This window comes from Halichoerus grypus, chromosome 2 (genome assembly GCF_964656455.1).
Source record: "Halichoerus grypus chromosome 2, mHalGry1.hap1.1, whole genome shotgun sequence".
NCBI lineage: Eukaryota > Metazoa > Chordata > Mammalia > Carnivora > Phocidae > Halichoerus > Halichoerus grypus.
Window position 1 is genome coordinate 88,488,352 of NC_135713.1, and position 24,968 is coordinate 88,513,319.

At 34.4% G+C, this 24,968-nt stretch overlaps 1 pseudogene; it reads right to left on the reverse strand.

Annotated features, from left to right (window-relative positions):
* Window positions 1-22,740: 22,740 nt before the first annotated feature.
* LOC118547955 (small ribosomal subunit protein uS10 pseudogene) lies at window positions 22,741-24,724 on the reverse strand (annotated as a pseudogene).
* Window positions 24,725-24,968: the final 244 nt, after the last annotated feature.

Genomic DNA, 24,968 nt, shown 5'->3' on the forward strand with positions numbered 1-24,968 from the left:
TTGAGGAGTCAGGGTATTTGGTGGAATGCCCCTTTTATGTGCTTTGTCTGTTTTTCTCCTGATGAGACTGAGGGTATGAGTTTTTGGAAGATAGATCAAAGAGATAAGGTTCCATTCTCATTGCATTATATCAAGGGTTCATGTTATCTACATGACTTATCACTGTTAATGAGAACCTTGATCATCTGATATCTTGATCATCAAATGAAATTTGTCAGATTTCTACACAGTTAGTTTACTCTGTTTTCCTGCCTTTCCATCCCTTACATTTTGGAAGGAAGGCAAAATATGCAGAATGGTTCACTGTGATGTAAAGTTCCATGTGTTTTGAGAAATACCTAGTGTCATATACCCATCATTAAAGTGTCAAACAGAATAATTTCACCACACTAAATAATTATTTGTGCTTTACCAATTGAGCTCACCAGTCCTCCACCTGAGCCATTGGCAATCACTGACCTTTGTATCAGTTTTATAATATAATTTTTCATATTGAAGAATGTCATGTAACTGAAATCATGCAGTATGTAGGCTCTTTGGAGTAGCTTATTTGGCTTAGCAATATACATTTAGGATTTGTCCATATCTTCTTATGGATTGATAACATTTCATTTTATCATTGAATAATGTTCCTTCACCTGGTACATTCTGATTTCCACTAGCAATAAATAAGAGTTCCTGTTGCTCCACATCCTTACCAGAAATTTATATTGTCAGATTTTTGGATTTTAGCCATTCTAATAGGTGTGTAGTGATATCTCGTTATTGTATTAATTTGCAATTCCCTAATCACAAATGATATTAAACGTTTTTTCATATGTGTATTTGTCATCTGTATATAGTATTTGGCAAGGTGCCCATTCAGATCTTTAGCCTACTTTTTAATGGGGTTCTTTACTTATTTTTGAGTTTAAGATTTTTTGTACATTTTTAATGCAAGATCATGGTCAGATATATCTTCTCCCAGTCTGTGGCTTGTCTTTTCATGCTTTTAATAGTGTCTTTGGCAGAGCAGAAGTTTTCTTTTTCTTTTCTTTTTTTTATACATTTTATTTATTTATCAGAGAGAGAGTACAAGCAGGGAGAGTGGTAGGCAGAGGAAGAAGCGGGCTCCCCGCTGAGCAAGGAGCCTGATGTGGGACTTGATCCCAGGACCCTGGAATCATGACCGGAGCCAAAGGCAAATGCTTAACCAACTGAGCCACCCAGGTGTCCCTTGCAGAGCCGTTATCGATGTTTTCTTTCAAGAATCCTGTTTTTGGTGTTATATCTTAAAACCTTTTACCCAAACCAGGTCATATAGATTTTCTATTATCTTCTCAAAATGTTGTTTTGTGTTTTTCATTTGGGTGTATGATCCAGTGTTAGTTAATTTTTGTGAAGAGTATAAGGTCTGTATCTAGATTTGTTTGTTTGTTTCATGTAGATGTCCAATTGTTCCAGCACCATTTGTTGAAAAGACTGTCCTTTGTCGCTTGATCTGCCTTTGTTTCTGTCAAAAAAAAAAAAAAAAAGTTAACTATATTTGTGTGGGTCTGTCTTTGAGCTCTCTATTCTGTTTCATTGATTTATGTGTCTATTCTTTCATCAATATCATGCTGTCTTGATTGCTGTAGCTTTGTAATATTAAATATTGAAATTGGGTAATATGAGTTCCCCAACTTTGCTGTTCTTCGTCAGTAAAGTGTTGGTTTTCTTGTCTTTTCATATAAAGTTTAAGAATTTATTGGTATCTAAAAAATAACTTCTTGAGATTTTGATTATAATTTAGATGAATATATAGATTAATTTTGAAAGAATTAACATCTTTACAATATTGAATTTTCCAGTCCATGAAAACTAAACATCTCTCAATTTATTTAAATCTGCTTTTATTTTATTCATCAGGATTTTGCTATTTTCTGCATATAGATCTTGCACATATTTCACTGCATTTATATTTAAAAATTTCATTTTTGTGATACTGTAAATTGCAGTTTTAAAATTCAGATTGCAATTGCTGATTGCTTACATATGGGAAAGCAACCAACTTTTGGATATTAAACTTGTATTCTGTGACCTTGATATATTAGTTAATTAGTTGCTGAAAATTTTTCTACATTCTTTGGGATTTTCTATATAGATAATTTTATCATCTTTGAACAAAGACAGTTTTGTCTCTTCCTTTCCAATCTTGTATCTTCTATTCCTTCTTAGTGCACTAGCTAGGACTTCCAATGTGATGTTGAATTGGAGTGTTGAGAGGAGTGATCCTTGCCTTGTTTCTAATCTTAAGTAGATCATGTGTTTTGATATGATCATGTGTTTTTTCTTCTTTAGCCTGTTGATGTGGTGGTTTACATTAATTGGATTTCAAATATACAACTAACCTGCATACTTGAAAGAATTCCTACTTGGTATGGCAAATAATTCTGTTTATATATTGTCAGATTGGATTTGCTAAAGTTTTGTTGAGGATTTCTGCATCTATGTTTATGAGAGATACTGTTTTTTTCCTTTTCCCTTTTTTGTAATGGTTTCATATGGTTTTGCTTAGGGTGATGCTGGCCTCATAGAATTAATTAGGAAGCATTTCTTCTGCTTCTGTTTCCTAGAAGTGATTGTAGAGAAGGGTACCATTTCTTTCTAAGTGGTAGAATTCTCCAGTAGAACCATCTGGGCCTGATGCTTTTTTAAATTTTTCTAGAGGGTTATTTTTCTAGAAGGTCTTCAATATATGCTGTCCAATTCAAATTGTTTATTTACTTATTGCATAATTTTTGGTAGTTTGTGCCCTTTCCATAACTTCGTCCATATTATATCACCAAATTTGTGAGCATAGAGTTGTCCATAGTATTCCTTTTTTTACCATTTTTATTGGTATACTTAAGTCATTACTATTTAAAATGATTGTTGATATTGTTGGATTATATCTATCATTTATAATATTTTATTTATTGTGCTTGTTCTTATATTTCTTTTCTCTTTCTCTATTTTCCTGTCTTTTCTGATTAATTAAGGGTTTTATAGAATTCCATTTTCTTTCATCTCCTAGCATATTGATTATGCTTTTAAAAAATTAGTGCCTTACAGTTTGCAATAAACATTTATGATTAAAGTCACCCTCAAATAACACTGTAATGTTTCATATGTACCTATAAAAGTATCCCAGATTTTTTCCTTATCATCTCTGATAATATTGCTGTCATCCATTTCACCTATTTAACATAGTGTTACTATAATTACTTTTAAAATAGTTAATTTTAGGTAAATTAAGAACACAAAAAATATTTATCTTCATTTATTCTTTCCTTGACACTCTTCCTATAAATATGTAGATTCAGGTTTCTGATCTATATAATTTTCTTTTTCACTAAAAAACTTCTTTTAACAATCCTTGCAAGGTAGACTTCCTAGCACTGCATTCCTTCAGTTTTTGCTTGAGAAATTCTTTATTTCTCCTTCATTTTTGAAGAATAATTGTGCTGGATATTAAATTTTAGGTTGATAACATTTTTTTCTCTTTCAATGTATTTCACTCTCTTTTGCTTGCATAGTAACTGACAAGAAGTGCAATGTAATCATTATACTTGTTATATAATAATGCAGTTATTATACACTATAGTTACATCTCTGCCCCCTGCCCTCCAGATTCTTTCAAGATTTTTGCTGTGTCTTTGTTTTCTGCATTAAGAATATGATATGCCTACATGTCAATTTTTTTGCTATTTATCATTCTGTTTTCTTAGCTTCATGAATCAGTGGTTTGGAGCCTATCATTAATTGTGAAAAATTCTTAACCATTATTACTTCAAATATTTCTTCTGCTCCGTTCTCTTTTTTCTTCTGATATTCCAATCACTATGTATGTTACATCTCTTGTCATGTCCCACAGTTTTTAGGTATTTGGTTCTGGTTTCTTTCTTTCTTTCTTTCTTTCTTTTTTTCTTTGTATTTCAGTTTTTGAAGTTTTTATGGACATATCTCCCACATCACTTATTTTTATCTCAGTCATGTCCAGTTTACTGATAAGCCCATCAAAGTCATTCTTCATTTTCCTAAGTGTTTTTTAAATTCTTTTTTATTTTTTTATTATTAACATAAAATGTATTATTTGTTTCAGGAATACAGGCCTGTGATTCATCAGTCTTACATAACACACAGTGCTCACCACAACACATACCCTCCCTGATGTCCATCACCCAGCCACCCCATTCTAACTGGTTTTTATTTGTATCATTTCCATTTGATTTTTTTCTTAGAGTTTTTAACTCTGTTTATTTTACCTGTCTAGTGTCTTGTCTCCTTTTCCACTATAGCCCTAACATATTAATTGTAATTATTTAAAATTCCCTTTGTGGGGGTGCCCAGATGATTCAGTCGGTTGAACATCTGACTCATGGTTTCGGCCCAGGTCATGATCTCAGGGTTTTTAGATCAAGCCGCACGTCAGTCTCCACACTCAGCAGGGAGTCTTCTGGAGATTCTCTCTCTCCCTCTTCCTCTGCCTCTCTTCCTGTGTACGCTCTCTCTCTCTCAAATAAATAAATAAATTTTAAAAATTCCCTGTGTGATAATTCCATACCATTATGATTCTAATGCTTGCTTTATCTCTTCAGACTTTAATTTTTCTTGCTTTATGATTTATCTTCTAATCTTTTCATTGAAAGCCAAACATGATATGTCAGGTAATAGAAATTGAGGTAACTAAACCTTTAGTGGAAGAGTTTATGTTAATTTGCCTAGGAGTTGGATAATGTTTAATGTTTTTTGTAGCTGTAGGGATCAGAAACTTCAAATAGTGTCCTGTTTTTGTTTCCCCTGTTGTTTGGATTTCACTAAGGACTCCCCCCCTCCCCCACAACCCTTAAATACTCTGTGTGACTTATGGCTTTTTCAGCTGTGATTTTCTGTTATTTTACTGGAAACAAGTTGATGTGGTAATAAGGTATAAAGGAGGATAAGCATATACTCATAATGATAAAATTTCAGTCTCTTGATGTGCCTGTTTCTGGCATGACTTTGACAAGTGTTTCTTGGTTTCTTTTCCTCCTCTTAGGTAAGACAGGAAGGCCAGAGTGACTGAACTTATAAAAATACTCCTCCTCTTAGGTGTAAGAAAGTTGTGTTCTTTTTCCCTGGAGAGTAAGTCTTTTCTATGGAAAATACCTTGGTTTTATTTTAAAGTGGTGATTTTTCCTTCCCCTTGCCAGAGCTATCAGGGGACTTTTCTCTGATCTTCAACATGAGAACATTATAGCATTCCTAGAAGTGAAACCCATGAAAGTATGGGACCCTCCTAAGACTGGGCCCCCAGAAGTTTTTCACTCTCATACTAGTTCACATTCAGCCACCAGCAGTTTGTCAAAATTAGCATTTGAATGTTCCTACCAGTTTATGGCTCCAATGGCTTCTGTTCCGTGGAAGCTTATTTCATTTGTGATTCTCTGAAGCTTCTCTCTCTAGATTTGGGGATGGAAGTTTGCTGTGTGACTTCATTTATCTGATCTATACAAGAAAGGTGTTGGCAAGAGTAATGGACAGGAGTGATGATTTCAAAGTTTTTACATATCAAAGCTGAAACTCACCTCCCTATAATTGCCTTTTAGGTATTTTGTTTTATACTCTTGACAGGTTTGTTTGTTTTTTCAGAGAAATCTACATTTTATTTCATGAAAAGTTTTTCTCTCTTTTATAATATTAGATTTATTTTAGTTTGGATTCTACCAGAGGCTGAGTCTGAGAAAGCATTTGTGTGCAAATAGTTTATTTGGGAGATGACTTCAGAAACCTTGGTAATGGAGAAGGAAATTGAGAGAGGGAAGGGAGAAAAAAACAATAAAACATGCAGTCATGACTAGGTTAATCACAGTGGTCAATTGGGATTCAACCCCACTGTGAGAAACTGTACCATATACTTCTGAGTTTTCCTACCAAGAGGTAGAATATTTATCCACCAATTAGGATCCTTTATTGGCTTAGGATTGCTCCTAGGACCTTAAGACCTCTGCTTTTTGACCTATTCCATCCATTAGTGAAAATATTTCAACAGCTGTAGAACATATTCAGGCAGAAAGGCAACATTATTATAACGTTTGTTTGAAATCATAGGCAGGTATAAAATCAATGCTAGAATTCAGTTACAGACATTTTCACTATCATTTCAAAATTGTCCCTTTATAACTTAGAGTACACTCTTAATGTGGAATTAAGGGGATCTGAGTATTAAAAAGGTTTAACTGTAAATAACACATTTTTTGCCTCACCTAGTCTCACCACACTGCTCTGTCATAGTAATACTCAACATAAAAATAGTGTTTTGAGTATTTACTAAAGCATTCAGGTACGTTCCAGGAGTGCTCAATTTATAGATTTTTTTTCTTTTATTATTTGAAGTTTCCATTTTGCCACTCACCCTCTAACACCATGTCTTTGGCAGAAAATTAATAATCAAAGTATGTCAGAAATCAAATATCAAAAATATTAATATGTGAGATTGGCACTCATTTTCATTCCTTCATTTATTAAACAAATGTTATTGATAAGCACTTATATATAAAACAGATACTATTCTTTAAAATGAGGAAAGAAAATTGAACATTAAAAAATAATAGCCATTATGAAGCTTATGTTCTGGGTTTGCTACATTTGCCCTTTTAGAATTCTGAAACTTCATCATAATTATTTTAGATATTCTTTGTTCATCATTCTAAACTTTTTTTTTTGTGGACTTGGCTCTTTCTTCAACAAAGAGAGATTTCTGTGTATTTTTCTTATGTAAATACATCTATTCTCTTTTCAACTTTTTCGTATATTTTCTCTTTTATATCCTGTGTTCTAGGAGAATGTTAAGCTACGTCATCCTATTTACTATTTTAACTTTTCAAATCCAAGAAAACACCTGTAACTTTTTTTCCTGCTTTCCTTAAAAATGTAGTGAAGGTTGCACAACATTATAACTGAATGCAGCACTGGGTGTTACACACGAACAATGAATCATGGAACACTAAAAAAAAAAAAAAGAATAAAAATAAATAAATAAATAAATAAATAAATAAATAAATAAATAAATGTATTTATAAGGCACCTGGTTGCCTTAGTCAGTTGAGCATCTGACTCTTGGTTTCAGCTCAGGTCATGATCTCAGGGTCATGAGATTGAGTATGCCAGTGGGCTCTGTGCTCAGCGTGGAATCTGCTTGGGATTCTCTCTCCCTCTTCTTCTGCCTCTCCCCCTGCTTGTGCAAGCTCTCTCTCTCAAATAAATAAAAAGAAAACTTTTAAAAAATCTATTTAATGGCACTGAATTGCATTTATTAAAGGTTAAAATAATAAATTTTACCTTATGTATATTTTACTACAATAAAAAATGAAAAAAAGTTGTCCTCATGCACACATCATTCTACAGCTTGCATAGCCTTCCAGAGCTATATCTTGTATTTGCTATGAATAGGTAGATAAAGGGATGAAAGTTGTATCTTTATTTTGTTATTCCATATTATGAGTGCAGTATAATTTAATCAGTCATTATCTGTTGATAGATATTCAGACCACTTTAGTATTTGCAAACACAAGAAAAAAATTTGTAGCCTTTATTTCTGTGGTTTACATTCCTTAGAGTAGGTAAATGAGATATTGTCTCATTCAAGTAATATAAGCCATTAAGTCACACTTGCATATTTTATACAGACTTGGAGCAGGTATATTAGGTCAAAATATTAGAGCTCTCAATTAAGTGTTATCTAAGTTAACAGTAAAATCAGTAAGGATGGGGTTAAGTCAGTAGAATAGGCTATTATGTTTGAATTTGCAGAAGTAATTTAATGTACTTGTAATTATGGCTATAAAATCTAGAATGAACTGAGGCTTATGCAACTAAGAACAGTAGCTAAGGTCTTTTTAAATGGAACAGGATGCCTTGCTAAGTGGTGAGTTCCTTATCCTTGCAAGTATTCAATCAAAGTTTAACTGGACACGTGTCAAAAGTATTTTAGAAGGATTGTTACATTATATTAGAGACTGAAATATCTGTCTGATTCATTCCTAAGATTTTTAAATATAACAATATAAAATTGGGAACACCTGTTAGTCATTAATTATTGTATTAGATTTACAGTCCTGTAGTTAGACAATGACATTTTTTTTTAAACATATGACTATTTTTTTAGAGAGAGAGAAAGAGTGAGAGAACGTGAGTTGGGGGAGGGGCAGAGAGAGAATCTTAACCAGGCTCCACACCCTGTGTGTAGCCCACTAGCGGGCTCGATCTCATGACCTGAGATCATGACCTGAGCCGAAATCAAGAGTCGGATGCGTAACCAATTGAATCCCCCAGGTGTCCCTAACATATGACTACTGTATTGTAGTTATATAAATTTAGCAAGGCCTCATGTCCATAAAGTTTTCAAGAATTACATGCTGAATTGTAAACTTACTTCAGTGACCTTCATGACTTTTGCTACGAAAAAACAAATTGCACAGAACTAACTCATAAATATGCAACTCACATATGGGCAAGTGTGACATCAGACTGAAGTTATGGACTGCAACATGAAGCAATTTCCCATACCACATCTTTGGCAGCAAGAAACAATAATCAAAGTATATTAAAGAATCAAATACCACAGTAAAACTGATATGTGAGTTTGGAACTCATTATTTTATTCATTATTAAACAAACATTAATAAGAACCTATATATAAAAACAGGTAATCTTCTAATTAAATTCTATGATTATAGTCTACCACTAATACTTGTGGGATCTTGGACAGGAATTTAATGTATCTAAACTTCGGATCCTTTGTTGAGTGGAAGTAAAAATATCTACTTTATTGAGTTAAGGAAAAGAATTAGGTGTTTTCTATAACTCACTTAACAAAGTGCAATGATTATTATAAGTAGCAGCTGATAATTTTTTTGTTACATAAATTTGATGTCAGGTGATGACTTCTGCACAATAAAAAATCTCCTATTTCAAATAATCAAAGAACAAATTGAAATATGTAAGATACACTCTGGAAAGAGAATAAAATATTAAGTAAAAAATCTATATAGATTATATAAATATATAGCTTACATTTTCAAGGTGACAAATTTTTTAAAGATTTATTTATTTATTTTGAGAGAGAGATCACAAGCAGGACTGGCAGAAGGAGAAGAGAGAGAATCCCACACAAAGGGCTTAAACTCCTGACCCTGAGATCAGGACCTGAGCTGAAACCAAGAGTCGGGTGCTTAATCAACTATGCTACCCCGGTGCCCCAAGCTGATAAAATTTATTTAAGAATCTCCTTAGGACTTCCTAGTTGATTTAACTATTATTTTTTTTAAAGTAAGGCTCTCTTCCTTGTAACATACTGTGTACAAGTGGCCAACAAAAATATAATTTGAAAGGACTAGCGACTTGGCTGGCCCAGTAACATCACAATAAGGGATATCGAGGGAAATATTCTTGAAAAAAGACAATATATCTAAGTATTCTATAGTTTTGGGCAATCATCATTCCTTTTAGTAGTGCTGCTGCGATAGTTTGCCTCTTTCTTCACTTACATCTCTGAGATTTTCCAGTCATGTGTCTTTTGTTTACTTTTGTTTGTACATGTTTCACCACCCTCTCTAGTAAAAGCTGCCTTCAGAGGCAGAATTAAAATATTTGAGCTTTTTTTTTTTTTTAAGTTTTCTGTTGTGAGTAACATTTAATAGTAATCTGTTGGAAATGTCCAGTGGGTAACACTTTTTCCCTGACAGGAAAAGTATCAACTGTTCTTTAATATTTGGGCACTGATTCATTCTGATAAAGACATGGGGAAGTGTCTGATAATACTGACAAGAATCATAGAAATAATTTTAATAATAGTTACCTTTTCTTGACTTATTTTTAACTGCCAAAAACTGTATTAGTGAGCTTATATGCGTAATTCCAGCAAAAACCTCTAAGTTCTAGGTTCTGTGTACATTATAAATGAGACAAATTAGAGTGTAGCAAATGTAAATTGCCTATTAATGTAAACTAGGAAGAGCAATAACTGTGGTACAGGTATAGGTTTGTCTGACTAGAAAAGTCATAATTTTAAGAAATTTTCAAGAGTAATTGAACTATGATGAAGTGATCATCATAGGGGTTATATGAGATAAAGGGGAAATAACAACACTCTTTAGATCCCATATCCAAAACCTTGTGCTAAACCAATTTTATTTTATTTTCTATCAAAATTGTATTCAGAGATTATTCTGTAGGATTTATTTATAATTCTACATGAAAATTATTACTTGGCTTCCTACCTAGTCTGAGTTTGAATTCATTAACTCAATTGTTTTTATATGTATAATATTTACATGTTGATGTTTTATTATCTTGAGGTATAAAACTAAGGAACTTGATAAGCAATACATTATTTTGATATTAGTACATTTTCTTTTTTTCACAAATTATAAATTATTTTATATACAGCTTTCATTTATTGTAGCCCTTTTTTATGAGTTTTACTCTAATTGCCTTTATGCTTACATAAGAATGAGGAATCTAGTTAGAACTAAGAAAGAACTTTCAAATAAATGTGCACATAACCATCAAACTAAGTAGAAATTGATAATGATTTGAATAAAGTAGGAAAATATGACTATGTTTAAATTTTTAAAAATTTTTTCTTTGATTAAAAGTTATATAAGATTTCAAAAAAAGTTATATATTTCTTTTTTGTATTCCAAACCCCAACTAACCTATTATTAGAGTTCTATTGCTTTAATTCCACTAGCAACTGTGAAGTTTAGTAATTTATTCAATGTCTCTCAAAATTTTAGCCATATTTACATAACAGGAATTCCTTCTCTTTCATTTTCATGTAAAAGTCATACTTGTGCTGTATTTTATGGTAGCTCAGTAAACCAGTGGCTTCCATTCCCACAAGTAACAAAGTAAATTTTCCACAAAACCATACAAATGATTCTAAAACCTCAGAGACATCATTTTGTTGACAGTTTTGATATCTGTGTGTAAATATGAAATATAGCATTGACTCTTTGCCAGTTTTATTTCCTAATGTATGCAGTGTTTAGAAGAGAATGTGATATAGTGTGTACTCAAGAAATATTTGTTGAAGAAATGAATTTTCTTTTTTATTTCCTTCTTTTATTCATTAATATACATTTTGAGTATCCATTTGTTAACCAGACATTTTATTAATCACTATGAATACAAAAGATATTTAAAAATATAAAATTTTCCCATAGTATAAATCCTTGTTTAGATATTTTTACCCTACTCATTAGGTACACTACGATGGGATGCTTTATGGGCCTAAAGAGTTAAAAATGTTTAGTTTATAGTGACCTGCTTCACATTCCAATTGCTGAAATCACATGATATGCTTTTGAAGGAAGTTACAACAAGTTACATGTTGCAAAAGAAGTTACACATTCAAAAAGAGTGATCTTAAATAGCAAAGTTATAAAACTCAGTTAAAAATTATTCAGTTTCTAAGTATTTGGATAGGTAAAACTCATTAGATTTTTGATAGAATTTTATTCATCCACAAGTTAAAAGTAAAAGTAACTCATCTGCCTATAATGCTTCATGTACCAAAGGCTTGTAATTTATTTTATTTCCCGATCCCTCAAGGAAAGAAGAGGTTTTAATAGAAGCGGTGTTAGGTTCAAGCCGTTAATGTCATATATTATTTAGCTCCAACTATCATAATAGTATCTATGAACTTTCTTTGCTCATTATTTTTATGCTTGCTTTAACATAGTAAGCAGCTTGTCCTCTTATTCTGCCAGATCCACAGAGCTATGCACTATTGGTCTGAGTGAGTGCTTGACAAAGAACTGTCAAGAACTCCTGAGACCCTTTTGCTGATTCATTGGGTGGCAAGCTCTAATAGAAGTTCTTCTCAAGAACAGACAGACCATCCCTGATTTCTGAGCAAAAAGGAAGATCAATTATGTTGTAATACCTTCTGGGCTCAAAATACTCAAGTGTAAATGGTGTGCCATTTAGTTAGGACACTTTTCATTGTGCTGTGCTGGTTCCAGACAGCTATGTTTAATAGAGATAAAAATAAATATAGTGTCAGTTCCATCCTTCTTTTCCCCAGAAGGTGAACACAATCATGAAAGAGGTAAAATTAATAATAAAAAGCATCTTCTTCCAAAGGGATACAGTTATATCTCACTCAGCAATTTGCCACAGAGTAGAGGTGAAAACAGTCATGTAAGGAATGAGCACTTTGAATTTGCTGTTGAACTAGCTGTATGATCATGAGCTAATACCAAGCTCACTGAAACTTTGCTTCACTTGTAAGCATGGGTCTTAAAATGATAAATAACTTATATGAACATTGGAAAGATAAGGCAAACATAAACATGGATTGAGCATGGGAGAAGCATTATTAATTTATTATTGTTGTTATTAAGGATACCTTATGGAACATCTGAGAAACAATGGGGATCAAGATCTTCTGTAATATCAGTATCTTAATTATGAAAGTCAGTGAAACAAACTTATTAATAATATGATCCCTGAAATCAGAACAACCTGCGTTTGATTCCAAATCAACTACAAGCTGTGTGATTTAAGTATAATATTTAATGTGCAGGTTTCCTATGGGAAATAAGTAAATGTATATAATGTACATTTGTTCACCACCTGGAATGTACTAAACTCAATAAAATAAATACAAGGTACTACTATTAAAATCATTTTTCCTAGCAATATATGCAAAATCATCCAATCCCTTTTCTATATTTTATTTATTTACATTTTTATTTAAATTCCAGTTAGTTAACATACAGTATAATATTAGTTTCAGCTATACACTATAGTAATTTAACACTTACATACAATACGGTGCTCATGATGACAAGTGTACTCCTTGATCCCCATCACCTATTGAACCTATCCCTCCACCTACCTCCCCTCTGGTAACCGTCAGTTTGTTCTCTATAGTTAAGAATCTGTTTCTTGGTTTTCCTTTCTCTCTCTCTTTTTCCCTTTGCTCATTTGTTTCTTAAACTCCACATATGAGTGGAATCATATGGTCTTTTCTATATTTTTAAAATGTAAATCTACTAATTATGATTTTTTCATTTAAAAATAATTTTTATTTTTCATTTTTATATGTAAATTGTGCATAATTTTTATATTATTTCCTTCTCATTTATTCATTTTTTCATTCTATATATATGTGAAAAACAATTCCTGAGTATAAGTACTATTTTCTGATATACTGCTAGAAGTTAGGAATAAAATAATGAACCAAATAGTGTCTCTTTGCTCATGGGACTGACAATCTGGTATGGAAGGCAGGCCCAAATATGAAATTCCTACAAACAAATATTGCATTTGTGCTAAGTGCCCTCAAGGAGAGTCACAAGGTGGTGTGAACTGTTCTAGTCATAATGCGGTGTTTCCCCTGCAAAGTCATGGTGAAGTGAGAGCTGACAGATGAATAGGTTAAAATTATCTAGGTTAAAAATGACAAAACAGAAGAGGAGCTAAGATGGTGACATAATAGGAGGACTGTAGGCTCATCTTGTCCCTCGAACACAACTAGTTAACTATCAAATCATTCTGAATACCCAAGAAATCAGCCTGAGGACTGACAGAATGAACTGCAGAACTAGAGGAAGAAAAAAGACCACATCAAGGAAGGTAGGAAGTACAGGAACATGGTTTGGGGAAGAAACAGATCACAGGTGCTGCAGAGGAGAGGGAGCAGTGGTCCTGGAGAAAGGTGAGAGAAGAACACACAGGGGGATGCACAAGGAGAACACTTACCCAAAGCCATCAGTTGGGAAAATGAGAGGGGCTGACTTTTGTGAGTTCCTGCAACCAGCTGGGCTTAAAGATGGATTTTAAAGGTCAGTGGACTTGGCTAGGATAGAGCCCTGAGGGCCTTGCCCTACTCCTGAAGAAAAGGTAGGCAAACAACTGGGGTGGGTGGAAACAGAGATCTGAAGAATGCCTGGGGCATACAGGACAAAGATAATTTGCTCTTCTTAGAGTACAGTCTCTGAGAGGTAGCGTTCAGGAGGCACCTCTTCTGGGACAAGGGAGCCATTGGGTGTCATTTCCCTTCCCCACCACTCAGCATAAACACAGAGCCACCCGCTGTAAGCAGTGCAGCACCAAGACTAGCTGCCTAACCTATTTACACCATGTCCCACACCCCTGCACTGGTACTGCCCTTCTTGGTCAAGTTTGCCTCAGTGCCAGCATAGCAAGCCCCTTCCTCAGAACGTCAGCAGAAATCCCTGCCCATACCATGTCTCCTGACCAGAGAGTTCTGCAGGGCTTCAGTCCTAATGGAAATAGTATCAGGTTTCATTTAACAGGCAGACCAGAGTACACCTAGTAAAAGCTTGCCACATTGTGGCCAAGGACCAAACACTGCCCACTGCAGGCAAGCAGACCTCTGCAGACGACTGACCTGAGGAATAGGCCAACCAAAACACAGCAGCAGAGCGCACACAGAATACACCAGAGACACTCCCTGAAGTGCCAGGCCCTGGACATTATACTACCTCTTCTTCATAAAGCCATTACTCTCAGGAGCAGGAAGCACAACAGGCTTTCTAATGCACAGAAGAGGACAGAGACTTAGACGAAATGCCAAGACAGAGGAATTCATCCCAAATGAAACAACAAGATAAGGTCACAAGCAGAGACCTAAGTGAAACAGATTTAAGTAATATGCCTAGTGGAGAATTTAAAGCACCAATCATAAGGTTACTTTCTGGGCTTGAGAAAAGAATGGGAGACTTCAGGGAGGCCATTACTGCAGAGGTAAAAGAATTAAAAAACAATCAGTCAGAAATGAAAAATACAGTAAGTGAGATTCTAAACAGGATGCAGTGGACACAAGGATTGAAGAAGCAGAGGAACGAATAAGTGATATGGAAGATAAACTAATGGAAAATAATAAAGCTGAACAAAACAGAGGAAGAAGAATTATGGAACATGAGAAAAAACTTAGGGAACTCAGTGGCTCCATCAAATGTAATGACATTTGTATTATAGGAGTCCCAGCAAAAGAAGAAGAAGAGAGAGAAAAGGTGGCAGCAAATTTATGTGAGGAAATAATAGCTGAAAACTTTCCTAATCTGGGGAAGGAAACACATCCAAATCCAGAAGGCACAGAAAACTCCCATCAAAAAAAAAAAAAAAAAAAAAAAGAAAACTCCCATCAAAATCAACAAAAGCAGGCCAACAGCAAGACATATTGTAATTAATTGGCAAAATATGGTGATAAAGAAAAATCCTACAAGCAACAAGACAAAAGATATCCCTAATTTACAAGGGAAGATCCATAAGTCTAGCTGCATATCTCTCAACAGAAACTTAGCAGGGGGAAAGGAGTGGCATGATATATTTAATGTGCTGAATGGGAAAAATCTGCAGCGAAGAATACTCTATCCAGCAAGGCTATAATTCAGAATAGAAGGAGAGATAAGGAGTTTCCCAGACAAACTAAAATTAAGAAGATGGTTACCACTAAACCAGCCCTGCAAGAAATATTAAAGGGGACTCTTTGAGTGGGAAGGAAAGACCAAAAGTGACAAAGACAAGAAAGGATCAGAGAAAATCTGCAGAAACAATGACAAAACAAGTAAAATGTCAATAAATTCATATCTATCAATAATTACTCTATTAGCAAGTGGACTAAATGCTCCAGTCAAAAGACGTAGGGTGTCAGAATGGATAAAAAACAAGTCCTATCTATATGCTGCCTATAAGAGGTTCATTTTAGAACCTGCAGATTGAAACCTACAGATTGAAAGTGAGGGGATGGAGGAGCATTTATCATGAAAATGGATATCAAAAGAAAGCCAAAATAGCAATACTTAGTTACACAAGGTAGGTTTTAAACCATAGACTGTAATAAGAGATGAAGAAGGGCACTATATCATCCTAAAGGGGACAGTCCAACAAGAAGATATAATAATTGTAAATACTTATGCACCCAACATAGGAGCACCCAACTATATAAAACAATAACAAATATAAAAGAACTCATTGATAATAATTCAATAAAGTAGGGGACTTTAAAACCCCACTTAGATCAATGGACAGATCATCTAAACAGAAAATCAACAAAGAAATGATGGCTTTGAAGCACACACTGGACCAGATGAACTTAACTGATATGTTCAGAACATTCTATCCTAAAGCAGCAGAATACACATTCTTTTCAAGTGCACATGGGACTTCTCCAGAATAGATGACGTATTAGGTCACAAATCAGCTATCAAAAAGTACAAAAAGATTGAGATCATACCATGCATATTTTCTGACCACAACTCTATGATACTGGAAATCAAGCACAAGAAAAACTTTGGAAAGACCACAAATACATGCAGCTTAAACAACATGCTGCTAAACAATGAATTGGTCAACCAGGAAATAAAAGAAGAAATTAAAAAAAAAAAATACATGGAAACAAATGAAAATGAAACCATGATGATCAAAAAACTTTTGGATACAGCGAAAGTGGTCCTAAAAGGGAAGTATATAGCAATACAGGCCTACTTCAAGAAGCAAGAAACTTTTCAAATAAACAACCTAACCTTACACCTAAAGGACCTAGAAAAAGAACAACAAACAAAGCCTAAAGCCAAGAGAATGAAGAAAATAATAAAAATTAGAGCAGAAATAAATGGTATAGGAACAACAACAACAACAACAAAACCCAGTAGAAAAATCAATAAAACCAGGAGCTGGTTCTTTGAAAAAATTAATAAAATTGATAAACCCCTAGCCAGACTTATCAAAAAGAAAAGAGAAAGGATCCAAATAAATAAAATCACAAATGAGAGAGGATAAATAACAACTAACACCACAGAAATGCAAATAATTAAAATATTATGAAAAACTATATGCCAACAAATTGGACAACCTGGAATGGAAAATTCCTAGAAATATATAAACTACCAAAAGTGAAACAGGAAGAAATAGAAAACTTGAACAGACCAATAATCAACAAAGAAATTGAATCAGTAATAAAAAAAATCTCTCCAAGAAACAAAAGTCCAGGGCCAGTTGGCCTCCCAGGTGAATTCTACCAAACATTTAAAGAAGAATTAATACCAATTCTTCTAGAGTTATTCCAAAAAGTAGAAATGAGAGGTAAACTTCCTCATTCTGTGAGGCCAGCATTACCCTAAGACCGAAACCAGACAAAGACTCCACTAAAAAGAACTATAGGCCAAGATCCCTGATGAACATGGATGCAGAAATTCTCAACAAAATACTAGCAAATCAAATACAATAGTACATTAAAAGAATCATTCACTACAATCAGGTGGGATTTATTCCTGGGCTGCAAGAGTGGCTCAATATTTGCAAATCAATCAACATGATACACCACATTAATAAAAGAAAGGATAAGACCCATAGGATCCTCTCAATAGAGGCAGAAAAAGCATTTGACAAAGTAAAACATCCATTCATGATAAAAACCCTCAACAAAAGGAACATACTTCATCATAATAAAAACTATATATGAAAAACACACAGCTAATATCATCTTCATTGGGGAAAAACTGAGAACTTTTTTCCTCTGTGGTCAGGAACAAGACAGGGATGTCCACTCTCATCACTTTTTTTTTTTTTTTTTAAAGATTTTATTTATTTGTGAGAGAGAATGAGAGACAGAGAGCATGAGAGGGAGGAGGGTCAGAGGGAGAAGCAGACTCCCTGCTGAGCAGGGAGCCCGATGTGGGACTCGATCCCGGGACTCCAGGATCATAACCTGAGCGGAAGGCAGTCGCCCAACCAACTGAGCCACCCAGGCGCCCGCTCTCACTCTCATCACTTTTATTCAACAGAGTACTGGAAGTCCTAGCCATGGCAATCAGATAACAGAAAGAAATAAAAGGCATCCAAATCAGCAAGGAAGAACTAAAACTTTTACTCTTTGTAGATGACATGATATTCTATATAGAAAACCCAAAAGACTCCACCAAAAAATTGCTGGAACTGATACACAAATTCAGTAAAGTCTCAGAATACAAAATCAATGTACAGAAATCTGTTGCAGTTTTATACACCAATAATGAAGCAGCAGAAAGAGAAATCAAGGAAGCAGTCCCATTTATAATTGCACCAAAATCCATAAGATACCTAGGAATAAACGTAACCAAAGAGGTAAAAAATCTGTATTCTGAAAACTGTAACACACTGATGAAGGAAATTGAAGAGGAGACAAAAAAATGGAAAAACAATCTATGCTCATGGATTGGAAGAACAAATACTGTTAAAATGTCTATGTTATCCAAAGCAATCTACACATTTAATGCAATCCCTGTCAAAACACCAACAGTGTCTTTCACAGAGCTAGAACAAAGAATCCACAAATGTGTATGGAACCACAAGACCCTGAGTAGCCAAAGCAATCTTGAAAAGCAAAGCTGGAGACATCACAATTGTGGACTTCCAGGTATATTACAAAGCGGTAGTAATCAAGGCAGTATGGTACTGGCATAAAAACAGACACATAGCTCAATGGAACAGAATAGAAAACCCAGGAATTAAACCACAATGATATAGTCAATTAATCTTTGACAAAACAGGAAAGAATATCCAATGAAAAAAAAAGACAATTTGTTCAACAAATGGTGTTGGGGAAACTGGACAGCAACATGCAAAAGAATGAAACTCGACCACTTTCTTACACCATATACAAAAATAGATTCAAAATGGATTAGAGACCTAAGTGTGAGACAGAAAACCGTCAAAATCATAGAGAAGGACACAGGAAGTAATCTCTTTGACACTGGCCATAGCAGTTTCTTACTGGATATGTCTTTGAAGGCAAGGGAAACAAAAGCAAAAATAAACTATTGGGATTTCATCAAAATAAGAAGCTTCTGAACAATGAAGGGAACAATCAACAAAACTAAAAGGCGGGGGCACCTGGGTGGCTCAGTCAGTTAAACATCTGCCTTCAGCTCAGGTCCTGATCCCAGGGTCCTGGGATCAAGCCCCGTGTCCGGCTCCCTGATCGGCGGGATGCTTGCTTCTCCCTCTCCTCCCTGCTCATGCTCGCTTGTGCTCTCTGTCGCTATCTTTGTATCTCTCTCTCTCAAATAAATAAATAAAATCTTAAAAAAAAAAAAACCTAAAAGATGACCTTTGGAATGGGAGAAGATGTTTGCAAATGTCATATCTGATAAAGGGTTAGTATCCAAAGTATATAAAGAAGTTATAAAACTCAATACCCGAAAACAAATAATACAGTTCAGAAATGGGAGAAGACATGTATAGACATTTTTCCAAAGAATACACACAGATGGACAACAGACACACGAAAAGATTCTCAACATCACTCATCATCAGAAATATAAATCAAAACTGCAATGAGGTATCACCGCACACCACTAAGAATGGCTAAAATAAACAATACAGGAAACAACAGGTGTTGGAGAGGATGTGGAGAAAGGGGAACTCTCTTACACTGTTGGGAGTGTAAACTGGTTCAGCCACTCTGGAAAACAGTATGGAGGTTCCTCAAAAAGTTAAAAATAGAACTACCCTATGATCTAGCAATTGCACTAGTAGGTATTTACCCAAAGGAAGCAAAATATAAATGTGAAGGGATACTTGCATCCTGATGTTTATAACAGCATTATCGAGAATAACCAAATTATGGAAAGAACCCAAATATCCACCGACTGATGAATGGATAAAGAAGAGATGTTGTATATATACAATGGAATATTGCTCAGCCATAAAAAAGGATGAAATCTTGCCATTTGCAGTAACATGGATGGAGCTAGAGAGTATTATGCTAAGTGAAATAAATCAGTCAGACAAAGAAATATCATATGATTTCACTCATATGTGGGATTTTAGAAATAAAACAAAGGAACATAGGGGGAAACAAGAGAGAAAACCTGAGAAACAGACTCTTAACTATAGAGAACAAACTTATGTTTACCAGAGAGGAGGTAGGTGAGGGGAATGGTTAAATAGGTGCTGAGGATTAAGGAGGGCACTTACGATGAACAGCAGGTGTTGTTTGTATATAAGTGTTGAATCACTAAATTCTACACCTGAAACTAAAAGAAAAAAAAAGAGAGAGACACACACACACACAAACTCAGCAAAATCCCTTGTGGCAGGGAATATGATTTTTTTAAATTTTATTATGTTATGTTAATCACCATACATTATATATATAGAAATGCATGTAATTTCATACCAATAATATGACACTTCTGTCATCCTTCGACCTTCATTTTCTATTGATGTCAAAGTTAGTTTTAAGAGTATCTGGTAATAGAGTGGCTTATAACTTACTGCCCCCTCAATTGTTTATCTATACTTTTTTTCTTTTTTAGTACCTTACTAGAGTCAGTCTATCAGGGTCCATATCCATGCAGTGACCTGAAATGCTCTTTGAAGTTTAAAGATACGGCTGGCGATATCACGTTAGATAGCAGTAAGAGTCTCACCATCTGTTTGGTCATATTTTTAGTTAGAGTGAAAATGGAGATCTGCCATGAGGAAATACCCTAAATCAGCCCTGTCAGGACCCATTTTGTTATGGTTTTAACTTTAGTTTAGAGGCCACTTACCACTTAATACCTTTGAATCATAGCTTCAAGTTCATTCGTGTTATAACTTCAAAAAAATTTAAGTGGTATCTTGCTATCTGATCTGTGGTATATCCCAACATTTTCTGCAAATCCCTAAATAGCTTTATGTTTTTCAAAATTATGTTTTCATATAGATTTTTATTTATTTTTCTTTTTAAATTTTTTTTTCTTTTTTTAAATTTTATTATGTTATATTAATCACCATATGTTACCTCATTAGTCTTTGATGTAGTGTTCCATGATTCATTGTTTGCGTATAACACCCAGTGCTCCATGCAGTACGTGCCCTCTTTAATACCCATCACCAGGCTAACCCACCCCCTCACCCCCCTCCCCTCTAGAACCCTCAGTTTGTTTATGATGATTATATTTGTTTCTTTGTTTAAATCCAAAGAATAAAGAGAATGGAGCAACAATTTTGTCAGGTTTTTGTTTGAAAAGGTATTTTGGCTACATGTGAAGAACAGAACTGTAGGAGCTAAGATGTTAGAAGCTAACTGTTAGATGTTAACAGTTTGAGAAGCTGTTGTAATAGTCCAAATAAGAAGTGATGTTTGTATGAGTATGTTAGTGGTAAACATGGGGGGGGGAGTATACAGGTTTGAGAAATATTTAGTAGTTAACACTAACCAATGCAATGATGGATTGAAAATGGGAGAAGCTTAAGGGGGGAGATGAAAGAATGACAACAGATTTGTGTAAATTTGTGGATGATGGTGCTGTTTTCTCAGGTAGGCAACACTCACAGTCAGTAGTCAGATTTGTTTATTTTCATCAGGTTGAGTTAGAAGATGTACTGAAACAAAAAAACCCCATCATGGTTATTGTGGTCCCGTACGGAAGAGTTCTGATTACTGAATTTTGTTCCATTGATTGTAATGCTTCATTTTGTTTAGAAGTTCTTCATTGCTGGACAGTTAAGCTCCGTTCAAGTGTTCATTAAAATAGGTAATGCTATGATGGACATCTTTGTACCATTAGCTTGTTCCTTGTTTCAGATTATTTTTAGACCAGATATACTAGAAATAGAAGTCCTAGGTCAGCTAGTACTAAAACTTTTTTTACACTTAGTGAATATTGTCAACTGATTTTCCAGAATGCTGTATTTATACTGCCACTAGTAAAACATAGATATGCAAGCTTAATTTCACCCTTGTACTCATGACAAGTTCAATAAACCACATCTACTCCATCATGAAGTCTCTGTTAAGGAGGAAAATAAACCTCTCCACATCCCATAGAAGGCTAGCCTCTTGAGATTTCTAAGTGCTTTATATTTCTTTTCTCAGACTGATGGAGAGTAATAATGTCTGCTGTCAGATGGCCTCATACTCTAGCCCCTACTAAGCAATGACACTAAAGCAAATAGACACAAAATAATACTTTATTCAAAGTCTTGACCACCGTTTTACGTATTTTTATTTAAAGCAATATTTCCCCTTTAAAAATGATGCTCGATGAAATTAAACATTTTAATCAGGATCATTTATAAAGAAAAAAAATATATAATATATATATGTACAAAATTTTATGTATCATATGTGTGTGCCTGTAAAATTCTATGTACTAGAAGAGAAATATGTGTCTATATATATATATATACATATATATATATTTTATCCTGACATATCATATAGTCCCACTCTCTAAAAGCAATAGCATTAACTAACATTTTTTTTTTTTTACCCTTTCAGATGTCTCTTATTTATTTTTGGTTATACAATTTTATTAACACAAGGAAATCATACTATGTCTACTACTTGGTAACCTGTTTTTTTCATTTTAAATGATATTTAGTACATGATACTTACCTATCATCATACATGAAAATTCCTTATTCTTTTTAAATGATTGCAAAATTTTCCCTTTGTTTAGATGTCCATAGTATTTTGTGTCAGTTTCTATCACTGGACATTTAGAGTGTTTCCATTTGTTTTGTTTTTTTAAAAATGATAGAGTGATCAACCTTTTTTTTTATAGACATTTACACACCTGTCTAAATATATTTTAAGGATAAACTTATAAAAGTGAAATGGCTGAGTCATTATGTACACATTAAACTTTTGGTTATAAATTTATATATAGCACTCTTGTGAAGAAGTATCAATTAAATTCTCATTTTATTTCTTTATTTACAACTGATAATCAATTTATTAAAATGGTTGATTTAAGCATCTGCAATGGTGACTTCAATCTCAAATCCTGGCTCAATACTGATGGAAATAATCTGTTTAATAATCTCAGAAGGACTGTGCAAATCAGTGAGTCGCTTGTGGATCCTCTTCTGAGAATGATCCCAAGTCTTAGAACCTTCACCGCGAGTTTTTCTTGTAGCGATTCTGAGTCTTGGTAAGCATCTAAACTATCCTTTCACTTTGGGATTCTTTTCCTTTGTGCCTCTGATCAAGTAAGCACATGCCTTCTCCACAGATTTTGTGTTGTGTTTGGTTAGAGTAATTCTAATTCGGTGAATCACAACCTCTGCTTACAGAGGTGTCTTCCCAGAGTCTTTAAAAGGCACAGCTTCCTGGGGCACCTGGGTGGCTCAGTCGTTAAGCGTCTGCCTTCGGCTCAGGTCATGATCCCAGGGTCCTGGGATCAAGCCCCGCATCGGGCTCCCTGCTCAGCAGGAGGCCTGCTTCTCCCTCTCCCACTCCCCCTGCTAGTGTTCCCTCTCTTGCTGTCTCTCTCTCTGTCAAATAAAAAAAAAAAAAAAAAAAAAAAAAAAAAGGCACGACTTCCTGACCGACTTGTTCCTCACCAGAGCGGACAGCCGTGAGTCAGGAGCAGGAGCAGGGCGTCCAGAGCTCCGCTGTGGCTGAGACCGTGTCTTCCTCAAAGAGTCAAATTCTCATTTTAAAGTCTGAGTATACATAGTGGTATGCTGATAAATGCTTAACAACTGGTCCTCTGGATTAAAAACAGAAACAACAACCAAAAAAAACCCTCTTTCTTGATAGTGATTGACAAACTCCATGGTAAAAGTCTTCCAGCCAACATCAATGTCAAACACCCTACATGATGTTACTGCAGTCAGAGTTGTGCAAAAAATGAGCAAAATCAGCTCTCACGAGTTGGGAAAGCTGTCCCTGGTATGCCACTGATTTGTGTTTCCTCACAATCCCTTAACTATGAGTGCTATCGAACATTTAAACATATTCCATATTCCATCATATTTTATAGATTAGCAGAGGGATTTCTTTTTATTTTTATTTGCATTTACTTAATAATAAGTGAATAGTTTTTTGTAGTGGTTATTTTCCTGGTAGCAGTGTGTTCATGTTCTATGCTTCATTTCCATAGGATTGTTCATCTCTCTATAATTGATCTGAACCTCTTCTTTCTGTAGAAAGAAAAGCATTCTTTTTTTTTATAAGTTGTCAATATTTGTCTCATTTGTCATTTATCTTTTAACTTTCATTATGATTTTGTATTTGTGTGCTGCAGAGTTTTTAATTTTTATGAAGTCAAATGTATTATGTTTTCTTTTAGGCATTCAGATTTGTAATAATTAGAAACGAATTAGAAAACATGGATAAATTAATGAATGTCTTTGGATGTCAATTTTCTTACCTGTTAAGTAGGAGTTGATGGCTATATTTCTTCATGGCTCAAATAGTATATAATCCTTTAAAACATTTTTACTTTGGTTTCTTTAACCTGGGTTATTTCTCTGAGAATCAAGTCTTAGAGAGAAAAACTTCAGTCAGCAAAATAATCTGCCATTCACCAGCAATTTACTTGAGAACAAACCTTCAGTTGTATCCTGTTCCTATTTCTTGCCAAATGTGTGGAAAATTTCCCAACCAAATGACTAGGTTCTTTCTTAAAGTCAGAGCAGTGCCCATGTTGTGGTTCTAATGGGTGGGGAGGTGTCTTTTAGTGGGAGATGAGTTCTTCCTCATGGATATGTTTTCTCATGTCCAGCAAGAATTTCTCCTTATGAAATCTCACCACATAATCCTTCTGTAGTGTATTCTGTAACTTTCCCCCTATAACTTTCCTACACTTTTTTCATGGAACAAAAGACAAGAAGATATAAACATAAGCAACTTTCAAATTGTGATTTCTTCTCAGTTGTAGATGAGTCTTTTAAGTAATACAGATTTAAGACCAGCCATCTTTTCTTTATCTTCAAATTCATGCTCCATTTTTCTACCAGGATATCAGGATCAGAGGACCTTAGATGCAAGATACTGGACTAGATTATACCACATAAATAAGATACAGCTGGACCAGAAAAATGTGTGTGTGTGTGTGTGTGTGTGTGTGTGTGTGTGTAATTTAGCTGCATTCTGTTTTCAGCTCAGAAACTGGTTGTATTTAAAAATACTGCTCATAATTTGGGGATTAAAATATATTTAATATTTAAAAATATGGTCATTAGGATCCCAA